The sequence below is a fragment of the Gopherus flavomarginatus genome, chromosome 20 (assembly GCF_025201925.1).
Source record: "Gopherus flavomarginatus isolate rGopFla2 chromosome 20, rGopFla2.mat.asm, whole genome shotgun sequence".
NCBI lineage: Eukaryota > Metazoa > Chordata > Testudines > Testudinidae > Gopherus > Gopherus flavomarginatus.
In genome coordinates this window covers 6,857,202-6,872,321 of record NC_066636.1, presented here as the reverse complement: position 1 = coordinate 6,872,321, position 15,120 = coordinate 6,857,202, and the positions used below count along the sequence as shown (strand labels likewise).

Here is a 15,120-nt window from a genome sequence, read left to right as displayed (position 1 = left end):
CCTCCTGCAAAATGGCATCTCTCTGCTCCAAAGCATGGAGACGCTGTAGCTTTAATGGTAGTAAAAAAAATGGCCCCTGGGAAAACAAGCGTAAGGCCCTTTCTGGAAAAGGCTGAAACTTTTTTGCTGAAATTAAAAAAACCAATTCAGCCTGACTGGCTGTTAATGACCCTTGCAGAAAGTCCTACTTCTTGCCCAACATGCACGTGAAAGAACCATTTCCATTTCAGTGCCAGGAGAAAGGAGACCCAGAAGAAGCCTCTGTGCCTCCTGCACTTCAGCAATGCATGAGAGGGGTCAAATAATCAGATCAAATATTACAGTGCATGATGGAGTGTGCATACCCCGCACTAGGCAAGAAAGGGTTAATTCCACACTATGGCTGGAGCAAGTCCCGCCCCTCCGACCCTGCTGGTCTTGCTCCAGCTGCTGTGTCAGTATAAAGGAGAACAGCTCAGCTCAGTCTGGGGCTGGCCATTGAGGAAGCCGCACACTTGGTGGAGGCTCCAGGCCAGGAGCCGCTACAGCCCCTGACTGCGGGACCAGAGATCCCAGGTACCAGACTGGAGACTTGCTACCTACAGTCAATTGGTGGGAGTCAAAGTTCTATGGAGCTGCCAGTGCCAGGGAACCCAGAGACCCTGACGATAGATGGACGACAGCTTCAGGAAACAAGGTAGGAAGTGGCCCCGGGAGGCAGAGTGAGTGGTATCAGGTACCCGTGTAAGGTCAGAATGTTGCGGTAGGATCCTGGTTGGCTGGGTAATGAACGCACTCAACTTGAGAGTGCCTTGGGCTGGGACCCAGTGGGGTCAGGTGGTCCCAGTTCCCCTTAATCCAGCCACTATCCCCATTTTGAAGCGGCCCCCTGATGTGGCCATTAGGCCTTACAGCCCTGAACCAAAGGGTGGCCATATTGACTCACTCACGCAATCCTGAACCAAGGACAGCCATGTTGACTCTGGACTTAGTGCACCTAAATCTTGAGTTCAAGGACAGTCCAACCTTTCCAGTGATCTCTCACATGGCCCATCTTGCATAAAACACATCTTAGCTGTGCCATATGCATATCATAACAATATTCTCTGTGAAGAATATGGGGTGTAGGGTCACAGCTCCTCTGGCAGGGCAGCGGCTGGCAGGGACCAGGGGAAGCTAGAGAGAGCTCCTGGCTGGTTGCTGGGAGTTGCAGGCTTGAGACCCTGGGAAGAGGGCAAAGAACTTGCTGGGGCTGTGGGGAAGTGGCCCCGGGAATTGAAACGGCACTGGTGGAGGAAGTTAAGGAGAGAAAACAGAAGCTGTTAGCTACAGGATGCCTGGGCTGGGACCCAGAGTAGTGTGGGCTTGGATCCCAGCCACTCACCACTGCGGAAATGGCTGGATTGGGAGACACTTCACCGCACACCAGCCTATGTCACCCTGGAAGGGAGGAGCACCCTGGAAGGGAGGAGCACAGGGAGGAGCACGGATGGCCGAGTCATAAAGAGGATGCTGCAGTACGTGGACTGAGGCAGGTCTGCAAGCAGTGATAGTGATGGACGAGGCACCACCAGGAGAGGGAACACTGGCTGACTGAGCTAATCCCTGAGACAAAGAGCAGGAGGTGCCACCCTGGCATCACCCATTACAGGGCCTGAGTGCATGTCCTCCCCTTCCTGGGGGTCTGGCCAGGCTCTGCCAAGCAAGGCTCAGCTGCTCTGTGAGCCCATCCAGGGAGCTGATACCGCCCAGACATATGAGTGTCCTCAGGGCAACACAGTTGCACAAGTGAGTAGGGGCAGGCTGCAGCGTACACCATGCTTGCTGGCTCAGCCTCGTGCATGCTGGGGTGACCACTTCCCCGTTGATGAGACCTGGTCCCACCGTCTTCCTAGAGCTCCAGTCTGTCCTGTTGCCATCCCTGTCTGTGTTGCTGTTGTCTGCTCCAGCAGCTGACTGGAAGGGGTGCGTTGGCCCCAGGCCCATGTAGGTCTGGAAGGTTGAAAGCAGGAAGAATGGTGCCTTCCTAGCCCACTCAATATTCCAGAATATAATTAAGGAAAACATTTCTCAATGAATTCTCAGTAAAAGATGAGAAACAGCCAGTGTCTGCATCATGCTAAGGGCATTGGGATTTTCTTTAAATTTGGCAGACCAACCTAACACACATTTTAACCTCTTCTTTTCAAACTGTTGCTCATTCTTGGGGTCTGCTTTGTCTCCAGACAGATCCATTCTCTTTCAGAACGGCCTTGCTCTTCCTGTCTGTTTCACTCCTGGACGTATTGGGGTAAAGACTCCCCTTCACTCTATTCTCAGACAAACACTAGTATTAACTGTTTGCTACTGAGGGGTTAAGAAGCATTTATTGCATGACGGATGACGTTTCTGGGGGAGTGTTCCCAAGATCCAGCACTTTGTGTTCAAACATCTCCCAGCTTCCTTGGTGAAAATAAGACCAAGGTTTCTTTGCAGTATTACAAGAATAAAGGAGGTTTTCACCCCAGGTAAGACTTGAACCCACACTCTTTAGCTTAGGAGACAAATGCCTTATCCATTAGGCCACTGATGTACAACTGGAAGGATAGAAATTCCCTCTCATAAATGCACATTCCTCACATTCACTTGGAAGCCAAATACCCCCTTTCTGCACCTTACAGAAATGTCTGCATCCACCGGCAGTGAGGCAACTAGGCAGGTGACTGACAGAGCTGAGCACCACTTTTCTACCAGCCATCTTTAGAGAAGAACCCCACTCTAGAGTCACCCCTCCCTCCTTCAGCACCTCCACGTCTGTGGCTCTGAGCGGCAGTAGGATGATTAGGGGGCAAATCCGGGGCTGGAATGGAGGTAAGGTTGGCCTGTAAGGAGTAACCAGGTGGGGCAGACCCAGGGGGAGGCTGTGGGCTGCTGGTCGGTCGTTGGGATCTGAGCTCTGGATCAAGGCTGCACCGCAACCTGACACCCAGGGTTACAGGGCTGACATAGCGACTCCCTTACTGGCCTTGATGAACCCCAAACCCTTGTCACTAAGGGCATTGAGGAGTCTCTGTCCCTTAATAACTTCTGGGAGCTCACTAGCAGCCTGCGGGTGTCAGCCACCTCCTGCCACACAGGTTAGACTCTTGGTGCTGTGCCAGCCACCCCCTCACTTGCAGGCCCAGTGTAGGAAGAAGAAGGCCTGGTGCTGGCAGAAGAGGGTTTTGATTAACCCACCTCTATGTTATGGGCACAGCACACGGATGCTGTGTCCCTCTGCTGGCTTTTCTTCAGCAGCACCTAGAGGCCTTGGCTCCAGGCTAGTGCCTTGCGAACTCTGGCACTGGTAGGAAGCACTGCAGGGTGCTGGGCAGCGGCCCTGGCAAACCAGCTGCTGGTAGGTGTCTCTGTGGTATCTTGGGTCAGTGAGTTCAGCTGTTAATGGAAAGGAGGGGGGTTTATGCTCCCCCAGGAATGCCACTGAAGGCTCCTCCTGGGCTCCTCAAGGTCTGCTGGGAGCCGTGATGTTCCCCTTTTGCTGCCTTGAAGGCTCCTTCTTGGACAAAGTGGGTTCACCTGCTGGCTGGAAGAATGTGAGGGCTGCGCTGCAAAAGCCCATCTCCTTGCAGCCGTGCTGGAGGCTCAGGCTTAATCCTCAAAGCCGAGCGCAAAACCTTCAGCAGGGAGCGTTTCGCTCCCTCCCGCCTCTGCCCAAGGAGCAAGGGAGAAGCAGATGAGAGACGCTGGCTCAAAGACGCCTCCCTCCCACTTCCCTGTACGCTGTGCAAAGCTCCTGGCCTGCCTCATGCCTTGCCAGGAAAGCGCGGCCATGCTGCCCAAGCCTGAGTCACGTCCACAGCCTGGACTGCCCCGGCTGACGGCGCGCGGAGCCACGCGAGTCAATGGCAGGTCAAGTCGGGAGCCTCAGCTCTTTCCCCTGACAGCCACACAGCGTTGCCTAGCATCCCGAGAGCCTCCCTCATGTTCTCCCGCAGCAGCAGCCTGCCGGTGTGGGTGGGAAAAGGGGATGAGGAAGCACTGCGTCCTAATTCCGGGACAGGAGGCCTTCGCCACGCCCAGGCCTGCCTCTTGCCTTCAGCCCAGGCAGCCAGAGGTGCCGGGAAGTTCCCTGGCAGGCCACCGCCTCAGCCAGGAAATAAGGAAAAGGCGATGAATAAAGAAGTCAGGAAATAACAAGGAAATGAAGAGGTTTGTTGAAAGGGTTTCTGTCCGATTTACCAGCTTCTCAGCTGCCGCTCAAAGTTAAAGACCTAAAGTCAACCTATCAGCATAAGCACAGATGGTTAGATGAGAATTAAAAGGATCTGCTGTCACAAGTGTTAGGTGCCTGCAAGCAGCATGCAGACCATTTAAAAATGTCGCAATTAGAGGCTCAGATTAAATGTTTGCTCTAAATCAGAAACGACAATAGGAGGACCAGCAGGAAGCCACTCTAGGTAAACAGCCAAGTAATGGAGGCTGTTAAGAGGCAACAAGTCATTCCTCAAAATTTGGAAATCAAATCCGAGTGAGGATAATAGGAAAGTGCACAAACTCTGGCCTGTTAAGTGTCAAAGTGTAACAAGTCAGGCCAAGAAAGAATCTGAGAAGCAACATGCTAAAGACACAAAAGCTAAGCATAAATCCGGTCAATGCGAGTCCTGGTCTGTCCCTGCAGAAAGGTGAACCCCCTCTGTGGCTGGAGTGAGCTCCTCTAAGCTGATCTCACTAAAGACCTGTGCCAGGTAGTGCTCATTGGAAAAATGTTTCCTCTGATGGTTGGGAAAACGGGACCAGCGGTGCTCAGGCCGGCTGACACAATTAAAATCTTTCCCAACAACAAACATCATGCAGCCCAGAGGAAGGGAGCCTTTGATCTTCCATCTCATGCCTTAACTGGGGACCATACACACTAATATAGCAGTAACCAGTGCCACAGAGCACAAAGTTTACCAGTAATGCCCTCCCTGGTCGGAGCTCCACCACCTTCTGTACTCGCACCGCGAATGTGATAAACAAGACTCCAGCCCCATCATTCTTCCCTGGCCAGGAGGCCCTTCCTCCAATCACCCTCTGCCCTATTGAGCTACCCTAGAGTTGTTAATGTGCATTTCCTGAACACCCACCATGTCCAAGTCCAGCTGCTCCAAGGCACTGAACCTCAAGCCCCTCCTCCTGGGCCCCCAAATCCCTTCCACCTTCCACACAGCCATTTTCACAGATGCCCATTGCTTAGTACTGCCCTTGCTCAGCTGCACAGAGGAGTTTTCATCCCCAATTCCTGCCTGTCACTGCCCAGCAGCCTCTGGCACCATTCCTGATGGTCACCCTGCCTTACTCTCTTTCTGCCATGTTGGGAAAGACAGCTCTCATCCTTAAAGGTCAGGTGGGCCAACTAGGGACAGAAGCCCATTCTGTGTTTTCCTACTGCAGAGCCCAATATCAGAGACTCACCTTCCAGTGCCACCCAGAGGGGAGGCAAGTGGGGCAATTTGCCCCAGGCCCTGCAGGGGCCCCATGAGAATACAGTATTGCAACTTTTTTTTAATGGAAGGGGCCTCCAAAATTGCTTTGCTCCCAGGCGAGCCCTGCTCACCTTGGGTGCAGGCACCACTGTGCTGCCAGAGAACAAGTGCCTCTGCACAGAAAGGATGAAAAAACCTGCCAAAGCCTGGGATTGAACCAGGGACTTCTAGCTCTTCAGTCTAATACTCTCCCAACTGAGCTACTTTGGCAGCTGCATGGGATTATTTTGGCCTATTGCTTCTCTCTCCAGAATGTTTTTGCAGCAGTTACACACAAAAAGGACGTCATTGTGAGCGGCCCATGAAGACAAGACTTACTTTTGCCTGCCTTGCTCGGCTTAACTTGCTGCCTCACCCTGTTCCTGCCCTAGTGCCCGGGTTGACCTGGTGGTAGAAAGGGACTGGAGGCCAGTGGCGTGGGGAGGAAGTTGATCTGGACCCTGAGCTAGACTAGACCCTGGCAGTGAGAGTCTAGCCACCATTTGCCGCCCCACCCTGTTGTCCTGGCTTCCCCCACTGGGAGTCATTTTGGGAGGGAAGCGGGGCTTCTGCCTCCCCTCCCCGATTTTCACATGGCAGAGGAGTGCGAACAGGAAAATGAACGGCTACTCCACACCTCCACTGGAGGAAACTGACACCCTTAGCTGTGGTGAGTAAGACTCAAACCACATCTATTGCCAATTTAAGGAGTTGGTGCTGAATTTCTAAACCATCAGTGGGTCACAAGCCATGATAGACTCATAGATTTTAAGGTCAGAAGGGACCATTATGATCATCTAGTCTGACCTCCTTCACAGTGCAGGCCATACAATCTCACCCATCCACTTCAATAACAAATCCCTAACGTATGTCTGAGTTATTGAAGTCCTCAAATTGTGGTTTGAAGACCTCAAGCTGCAGAGAATCCTCCAGCAAGTGTCACGTGCCCCATGCTGCAAAGGAAGGCAAAAAACCTCCAGGGCTTCTGCCAGTCTGCCCTGGAGGAAAATTCCTTCCTGACCCTAAATATGGCGATCAGTTAAACCCAGAGCATGTGAGCAAGACTCACCACCCAGCACCCAAGAAAGAATTCTCTGTAGTAACTCAGATCCCATCCCATCTAACATCCCATTCCAGACCACTGGGCATACCTACCTGCTGATAATTTGGCAATTGATCGTTGATTAATTGCCAAAATTAGGCTATCCCATCCCGTCCATAAACTTATCAAGCTTAGTCTTAAAGCCAGATGTGTCTTTTGCCCCCACTACTCCCCTTGGAAGGCTCCCCAGAACTTCACTTCTCTAATGGTTAGAAACCTTCGTCTAATTTCAAGTCTAAACTTTCTAGTGTCCAGTTTATATCCATTTGTTCTTGTGTCCACATTGACACTAAGCTTAAATAATTCCTCTTCCTCCCTGATATTTATCCCTCTGATATATTTATAAAGAGCAATTATATCCCCCCTCAGCCTTCTTTTGGTTAGGCTAAATAAGCCAAGCTCTTTGAGTCTCCTTTCATAAGACAGGTTTTCCATTCCTCGGATTATCCTAGTAGCCTGTCTCTGAACCTGTTCCAGTTTGAATTCACTCTTCTTAAACATGGGAGACCAGAACCGCACACAGTATTCCAGATGAGGTCTCACCAGTGCCTTGTATAACAGTACTAACACCTCCTTATCTTTGCTGGAAATACTTCGCTTGATGCATCCTAAAACTGCATTAGCTTTTTTAATGGCCATATCACATTGGCGGCTCATAGTCATCCTGTGATCAACCAATACTCTGAGGTCCTTCTCCTCCTCTGTTACTTCCAACTGATGTGTCCCCAATTTATAACTAAAATTCTTGTTATTAATCCCTAAATGCATGACCCTGCACTTTTCACTATTAAATTTCATCCTATTACTATTACTCCAGTTTACAAGGTCATCCAGATCTTCCTGTATGATATCCCAGTCCTTCTCTGTGTTAGCAATACCTCCCAGCTTTGAGTCATCTGCAAATTTTATTAGCACATTCCCAGTTTTTGTGCCAAGGTCAGTAATAAAATGGTTAAATAGGATTGGCCCCAAAACTGATCCCTGAGGAACTCCACTAGTAACCTCCTTCCAGCCTGACAGTTCAACTTTCAGTACGACACATTGTAGTCTCCCCTTTAACCAGTTCCTTATCCACCTTTCAGTTTTCATATTGATCCCCATCTTTTCCAATTTAACTAATAATTTCCCATGTCAAATGCCTTACTGAAATCGAGGTAAATTAGATCCACTGCATTTCCTTTGTCTAGAAAATCTGGTACCTGCTCAAAGAAGGAGATCAGGTTGGTTTGGCACAATCTACCTTTAGTAAAACCATGTTGTATTTTGTCCCAATTACCATTGACCTCAATCTCCTTAACTACTTTCTCCTTCAAAATTTTTTCCAAGACCTTACATACTACAGATGTCAAACTAACAGGCCTATAGTTACTCGGATCACTTTTTTTCCCTTTCTTAAAGATAGGAACTATGTTAGCAATTCTCCAGTCGTACGGTACAAACCCTGTGTTTACTGATTCATTAAAAATTCTTGCTAATGGGCTTGCAATTTCATGTGCCAGTTCCTTTAATGTTCTTGGATGAAGATTATCTAGGCCCTTGGATTTTGTCCCATTAAGCTGTTCGAGTTTGGCTTCTACCTCGGATGTGGTAATATCTACCTCCACATCCTCATTCCCATTTGTCATCCTACCACTATCCCTACGCTCCTCATTAGCCTCATTAAAGACTGAGGTAAAGTATTTATTTAGATATTGGGCCATGCCTAGGTTATCCTTAACCTCCATTCCATCCTCAGTGTTTAGCGGTCCCACTTCTTCTTTCTTTGTTTTCTTCTTATTTATATGGCTATAGAACCTTTTACTATGGGTTTTAATTCCCTTTGCAAGGTCCACCTCTACACGGCTTTAGCCTTTCTCACTTCATCCCTACATGTTCTGACCTCACTAAGGTAGCTTTCCTTGCTAATCCCTCCCATCTTCCACTCCTTGTAGGCTTTCTGCTTTTTCTTAATCACCTCTCTGAGATGCTTGCTCATCCAGCTTGGTCTACAACTTCTGTCGATGAGTTTTTTCCCCTTTCTTGGGATGCAGGCTTCTGATAGTTTCTGCAGCTTTGACTTGAAGTAATTCCAGGCCTCCTCCACCTTTAGATCCACAAGTTCTTCAGTCCAATCCACTTCCCTAACTAATTTCCTTAATTCTTTAAAGTTAGCCCTTTTGAAATAAAAAACCCTAGTCCCAGATCTATTTTTGTTTATCCTTCTATCTAGTTTGAACTGAATTAGCTCATGATCACTCAGACCAAGGTTGTCCCCTACAACCATTTCTTCTATGAGGTCCTTACTACTCACCAAAAACAAATCTAAAATGGCATCCCCTCTTGTTGGTTCTTCAACTACTTGGTGAAGAAATCCATCAGCTACCACATCTAGAAAAATCTGAGCCCTATTATTGTTACACGTACTTGTCCTCCAGTCTATATCTGGGAAGTTAAAGTCTCCCATGAACACACAATTCCCATTAGTGTTTACTTCATTAAAAACATTAAAGAGGTCTCTATCCATATCCAAATCAGATCCCGGCGGTCTGTAGCACACCCCAAGCACTATCTCAGGGGAGGCTCTAGTAGCTTTCTTTCCCAGTGTGATTTTTGCCCAGACAGACTCTGTCTTATCTATTCCATCACTTCTTATTTCTTTACAGTTAACCTCATCATTTACATACAATGGTACTCCACCACCTTTGCCTTTATTTCTGTCTTTCCTAAACAGCACTTAGCCTTCAATAGCTGTACTCCAGTCATGACTACTATTCCACCATGTTTCTGTTATCCCTATAATATCCGGTTTCACTTCCTGCACCAGTAGCTCTAGTTCCTCCATTTTGTTACCTAGGCTCCTCGCATTAGTGTACAGACATCTTAATTTTTGCCGTTTGGCTTCATTGACATTCTTTACCCATTTAGGCACAGACATTCTACCACCGGTATCACCTATTAGACTGGTATCTACACTACCCTTCCTCCTTATGTCCATTCTTCTGCCCACGGCTATATCCCCTCTTATTTTGTTTTTTCCCCTCTCAGTGTTGAATTCCAGCGTGGAGATTACCTGGACATCTCCCAACCATCTCCTCCAAATTCCTAGTTTAAAGCTCTCTTAATCAGTTGCCCCAGCCTCCATCCTAGAAGCCTATTTCCCTCCTTACTCAGGTGAAGTCCATCCCAAGAGAACAATCCTCTGTCCATGAATGCTTCCCAGTGGCCATACATACCAAAGCCCTCCTTATAGCACCACTGCCTGAGCCATCTGCTGATCACCATAATCTTGTCACACCTTTGTTGCCTTTCTCTAGGAACAGGCAAAATCCCACTGAAGATCACCTGAGCCTCGATTTCGTTAAGCGTCTTCCCCATTCTGGCATAGTCTCCCTTGATATGTTCCAGTGAGAATCTAGCTGTATCATTCGTTCCCACATGAAGGACAATCAGCGGATTCTTTCCCACTCCCGTTAGGATCCTTTTCAGCCTCAGGTCCACATTCTGTGTCTTAGCACCCAGCAGCCAGCACACCCTTCTGTTCTCTGGATCAGCTCTAGTTACAGCCTGTCTATTCTTCTCAGTAAGGAGTCCACAATCACATAGACCTGCCTTTTCCTGGTGACTGTAATTCTCTGATCCATCCCCTGCTCCCACTGGCTGCAAGTCCTTGTGATTCAGATTCACCCTTGCAATCCTCCACAACCCATCCTGTATCCTCCCGGGGCTCATATTTGGTGTTGTCTCCATTGACTCTTCCCCTCTTCCTGTAAGACTAGCTGCTCTTCTCTTTTTCCTTGCCCTCTCACCTTCAGCGACCACCTGCTGTGCCCCTTCTTCATTTTCCAACTCCACAAACCTGTTCCTGAGCTCTATTTCTCCTTCACTGGCCCGTCTTTTCCTCTGCTTGGTTCTCTTAGTCACATGCTTCCCTTGTCCACTTTCCTCACCCAGCAGTCTCCCCTTAGAATTCTTTGGTCCTGCTTCCCTCTGCAAGTCTGAGCTTATCCCTTCAGCCTCCTCATGTCTTTGCTCCATCATTTGCTCAAACCCCCTTCTAAAGTCAACCAGAGTTTCCACCTGCATCTCCAGTCCTCGGATCTTTTCTTCAATCAGCTCTATCAGGCGGCACTTCATGCAGACAAAACTCTTTTCAGGTACCCCCTCCAGGATCGTGTACATGCCGCAACTTCCACATCCAGTCATCCTCATTGTGTCTTTCACTGCTGCCTCTCTATCGGTCATAGCCTTCCCACCTAAAACTTGTTAGTCGAAGAAACACAAACCAAAACAAACCCCCAACAGGCACCAGAACACTGGCAGACCATCACCCACTCCCTTCACTAGCCTGTCAGTTCTTCTGCCTAGGTCTCTAAATCTCCCCCACAAACTCCCCGTGACCTGCCACTGAAACTCCCCTGTTTACAGCTCTGTTTGCTGACTGCTGTGCCGCTGCAGCTATCTATGTTGCTGCCTGACTGGCTGCCTGCCTTTATAGGACCCCTAAGCAGAGAAGCCCCACCCCCTAAGCAGGGCTCAGCTTCTCTCCCAGCACACTGCCCCTACCAGCCTCCACACATACAAACTGCAAAACACAATACACAAAATACAAAAACCTGCTCCTCCAACAGAAGTCCCACTGAAACTCCGCTGTTTACAGCTCTGTTTGCTGGCTGCTGTGCCGCTGCAGCTGCCTAAGGACATGATGCTCTGGGACAATGCAGCTTACCACTCCCTCAGCAAAGCGTGTGGGAACATGTGATACAGTGTCTTGGTCAAAGGTGTTTGGCTTCCAAGTCTGCCAATTCTTAGACCTTGTGGCAAGAAAGAAACCATCCCCACCTCCCTAACACACACACACAGCTACCCCAATCAGAGCTTCCGAGGAGGGGTGAAAAGTGGAATCCCCTAGAAAGTTGTGGAGAATGTGATGGATTTCTGCATTATTTTTATAAAAAATATGTGTCTCAGTTTACCCACTCACTTTGTATTGTTACCACTGAGTCTCAAAGAGTTAAATGCTTTCTGAAACACGATCATGGCTGGGCATCAAGTAGGCAGTTCTGGCTTGGTGTGAATGAACTATCAAACACTGTTGCCATATGAATGTTTGCAGTGTTGCTCTAGCTGTGTAGGTTCCAGGATATTAGAGATACATGGTGGATGAGGTAATATTTTTATTGGGCCAACTTCTCTTGGTGAGAGAGACAAGCTTTCAAGCTTACACAGACCTGAGGAAGAGCTCTGTGTAAGCTCAAAGCCTTGTTTCTCTCACCACTAGAAGTTGCTCCAGTACAAGATATTACCTCACTTATCTTGTCTCTCTGTAGCTTATGAATGGAAATACTTTGGAAGACCAAGGTCAGGACATGAACTTTTAAGGACTGGCAGCCAAGGGGAGCAGCACACATGAAAGCGGTGTGACTGCAACTTGACAGAGAGACGGGAGGTGTCAGGACATGGTGTTAAGAACTCATCTGGGCAGTGCAATGGTGGAGAAATGGAATTCTGGATGCACTGGGCTACAGAGGCGAGATGTTCTGCCAGCCAGGACATGCACATAAACATGGCTTTTCCAGTATAACCTAAGGACCCTAAAACACTGAATTCCAGTTGGCTCATAAATTCTGACTTGTTTTGAAACAGCCATCCTGTGCTGCTGCAAAACATCTGCTGGATGCATCATTCCCAAAGGGCTAAAGTCTTTTAACAAGGGTTCAGGTTCTTTTGGACTTGCTGAAAAAGCCATGGTGAGAAACAGTGGCTGTGAAGCTAATGATTCCATTTTGAAGTAATGGACTCATCCTTCTAAAATGTGGAGGCTGCTGAAAGGGGCTGTGATGCTACATAAAAAAAGAGATCAACTGCTAATGTTGCCACCAGTAATGCATAATTCTGATAAACGTTGTACAAAGCTCACCTTGTAAGGTATTTTTGGAAAAGTTATAATCTGCTAAGTATTATTAGCCTGTTCAAATGTGTGTCTCACCACTGTGGACGATGTTACAAAATTTTACTGTACACTTGTTACTAAACATGTTGTGTTCCCAGGTAACAACCACAAGACAGATTTACATCAGGACTTGCCAGCCACGTGCTGCTGGGCCATTAAGGAGAATTAGCTCTTCCAGTGGGCCCCTCCTGAGGATGCCCATATGGACAATGGAGGCCCAGCAGGGCACACAGAATATGTGATGCACAACTCCATGTTTGAACCAGTATTTTTCCATGCACATGGACTGGGGTATAAATTGGAAATGGTGACATCACCCCCCTTGCCTCATCCTGCTCAACATCTCTGGACTGTGATTTCTAATATAAGGGAGCTTTCAACAATGGACCGAGAACACCAATATTTGGGTGAACCAGAGAGACTTATTGCAAGTTAGCAGATTTAACTTTACTGCCATTATCCTGATCTACAGACTCTGAAATCATTGTAATGCATGGGATTAATTTTAACAACTCTCTTCTATTTTAGAATCCTAGAATATCAGGGTTGGAAGAGATCTCAGCAGGTTATCTAGTCCAACCCCCTGCTCAAAACAGGACCAACCTCAACTAAATCATCCCAGTCAGGGCTTTGTCAAGCTGGGCCTTAAAAACCTCTAAGGATGGAGATTCCACCACCTCCCTAGGTAACCCATTCCAGTGCTTCACCATCTTCCTAGTGAAATAGTGTTTCCTAATATCCAACCTCGACCTCCCCCACTGCAACTTGAGACCACTACTCCTTGTTCTGTCATCTGTCACCACCAAGAACAGCTGAGCTCCATCCGCTTTGGAACCCCCCTTCAGGTAGTTGAAGGCTGCTATCAAATTCCCCCTCACTCTTCTCTTCTGCAGACTAAATAAGCCTAATTCCCTCAGCCTCTCATCATAAGTCATGTGCCCCAGCCCTCCTAATCATTTTTTATGTTAATAAGCCTTTAGGTTTTGGATTACTAAAGGACTGGCTACCAGATCTTGAAGTACATATTCTCCTGGGGCAAGTGGCTGGTTCTTCAGACTTGGAAGAAGCTAATCTCTGATGAATTTTGGTTTTAATGGCCTTTCATTATACTGTCTGGTTCGTCTGGATGGTGCATGAGGGGCTAGAGAGCCTGAAGGGAACTGTCTGTGGCTTCAAAATAACTGGCATATGTGATAGATCCAGACAAGTTGGGAACAGCAGAGTAGTCTTATTGGTAGCCAGGAAGCGGGCGGCTTTTCCAAAGGACATCCCCCCAGTCAAAGGGGAGGATCCACAGGACCTGGATAACCAAGTAATTCCAGGGGACAACAAATGAAATAACAGGGACAGGAGTATGGTCAAAGGGCTAAACGTAGGGAACCTAATGGGGACACTGAGCAGAGAACCCCAGACAGCACCCACTGCTCCTCGAAGGCATTAAGGGAGTCAGCGGGCGCTGCCCAGAGGAACTCTGCCCGGATGCGTGAATGGACTGAGGAGCAGAAATAGGCCCCACAGTTGCAGGAAATCCCTTCAGACAACCTCCGCTCCCTGATTTTATAGATGGCCAGTTTGGCCAGGGCCAAGAGCAGGTTGACAAGGAGGTCCCACGATATTGTGGGGTCTCAGATGGGAGGGGTGTGTAAATTAACAGGTGAGGGGAAAAGTGCAACCAAAAACGTAATAATATATCTAAGGGCTTGTCTACATCAGAAAGTTGCAGCGCTGGTGAGGGAGTTACAGCGCTGCAACTTAGGAGGTGTACACATCTGCAGGGCACCACCAGCGCTGCAACTCCCTGTTTGCAGCGCTGGCCGTACTCCCGTTTTGTCTCGGGTGTAGAGGATCCAGCGCTGGTGATCCAGCGCTGGTAATCAAGTATAGACACTTACCAGCGCTTTTCTTGACCTCCGTGGAATAAGCAGGTATCCCAGCATACCTGAGGAAGCCTCTGGTAATCAAGCTGGTCTCCTTCCCCGGCTTGCTCTCGCGTTCCCCGAACCCCGAGCAAGCAGGTCTCTGTCCCTGCGGTTTGCAGGGTGGTTCCGGGAACGCGAGAGCAAACCGGGAAAGGAGACCAGCTTCACCGCGGTTTGCTCTCGCGTTCCGCGAACCACCCTGCAAACCGCAGGGAAGGAGACCTGCTTGCTCGGCGGTTCGGGGAACGCGAGAGCAAACCGGGGAAGGAGACCAGCTTCGCCGCGGTTTGCTCTCGCGTTCCCCGAACAAGCAGGTCTCCTTCCCTGCGGTTTGCAGGGTGGTTCGCGGAACGCGAGAGCAAACCGCGGCGAAGCTGGTCTCCTTTCCCGGTTTGCTCTCGCGTTCCCCGAACCCGAGCAAGCAGGTCTCCTTCCCTGCGGTTTGCAGGGTGGTTCGCGGAACGCGAGAGCAAACCGCGGCGAAGCTGGTCTCCTTTCCCGGTTTGCTCTCGCGTTCCCCGAACCCGAGCAAGCAGGTCTCCTTCCCTGCGGTTTGCAGGGTGGTTCGCGGAACGCGAGAGCAAACCGCGGCGAAGCTGGTCTCCTTCCCCGGTTTGCTCTCGCGTTCCCCGAAACCCCTTGAAGCCGCCCAACAGCGCTGCAGTGTGGCCACATCTAACACCACTTGCAGCGCTGGTTGCTGTAAGT

General features: G+C 49.0%; 1 non-coding gene across 1 annotated transcript; it reads right to left on the bottom strand.

Annotated features, from left to right (window-relative positions):
* Window positions 1-5,620: 5,620 nt before the first annotated feature.
* Window positions 5,621-5,693, bottom strand: TRNAF-GAA (transfer RNA phenylalanine (anticodon GAA)). Its single transcript has one exon. It is a non-coding gene; the product is annotated as a tRNA-Phe (tRNA).
* Between the last annotated feature and the right edge of the window lie 9,427 nt (window positions 5,694-15,120).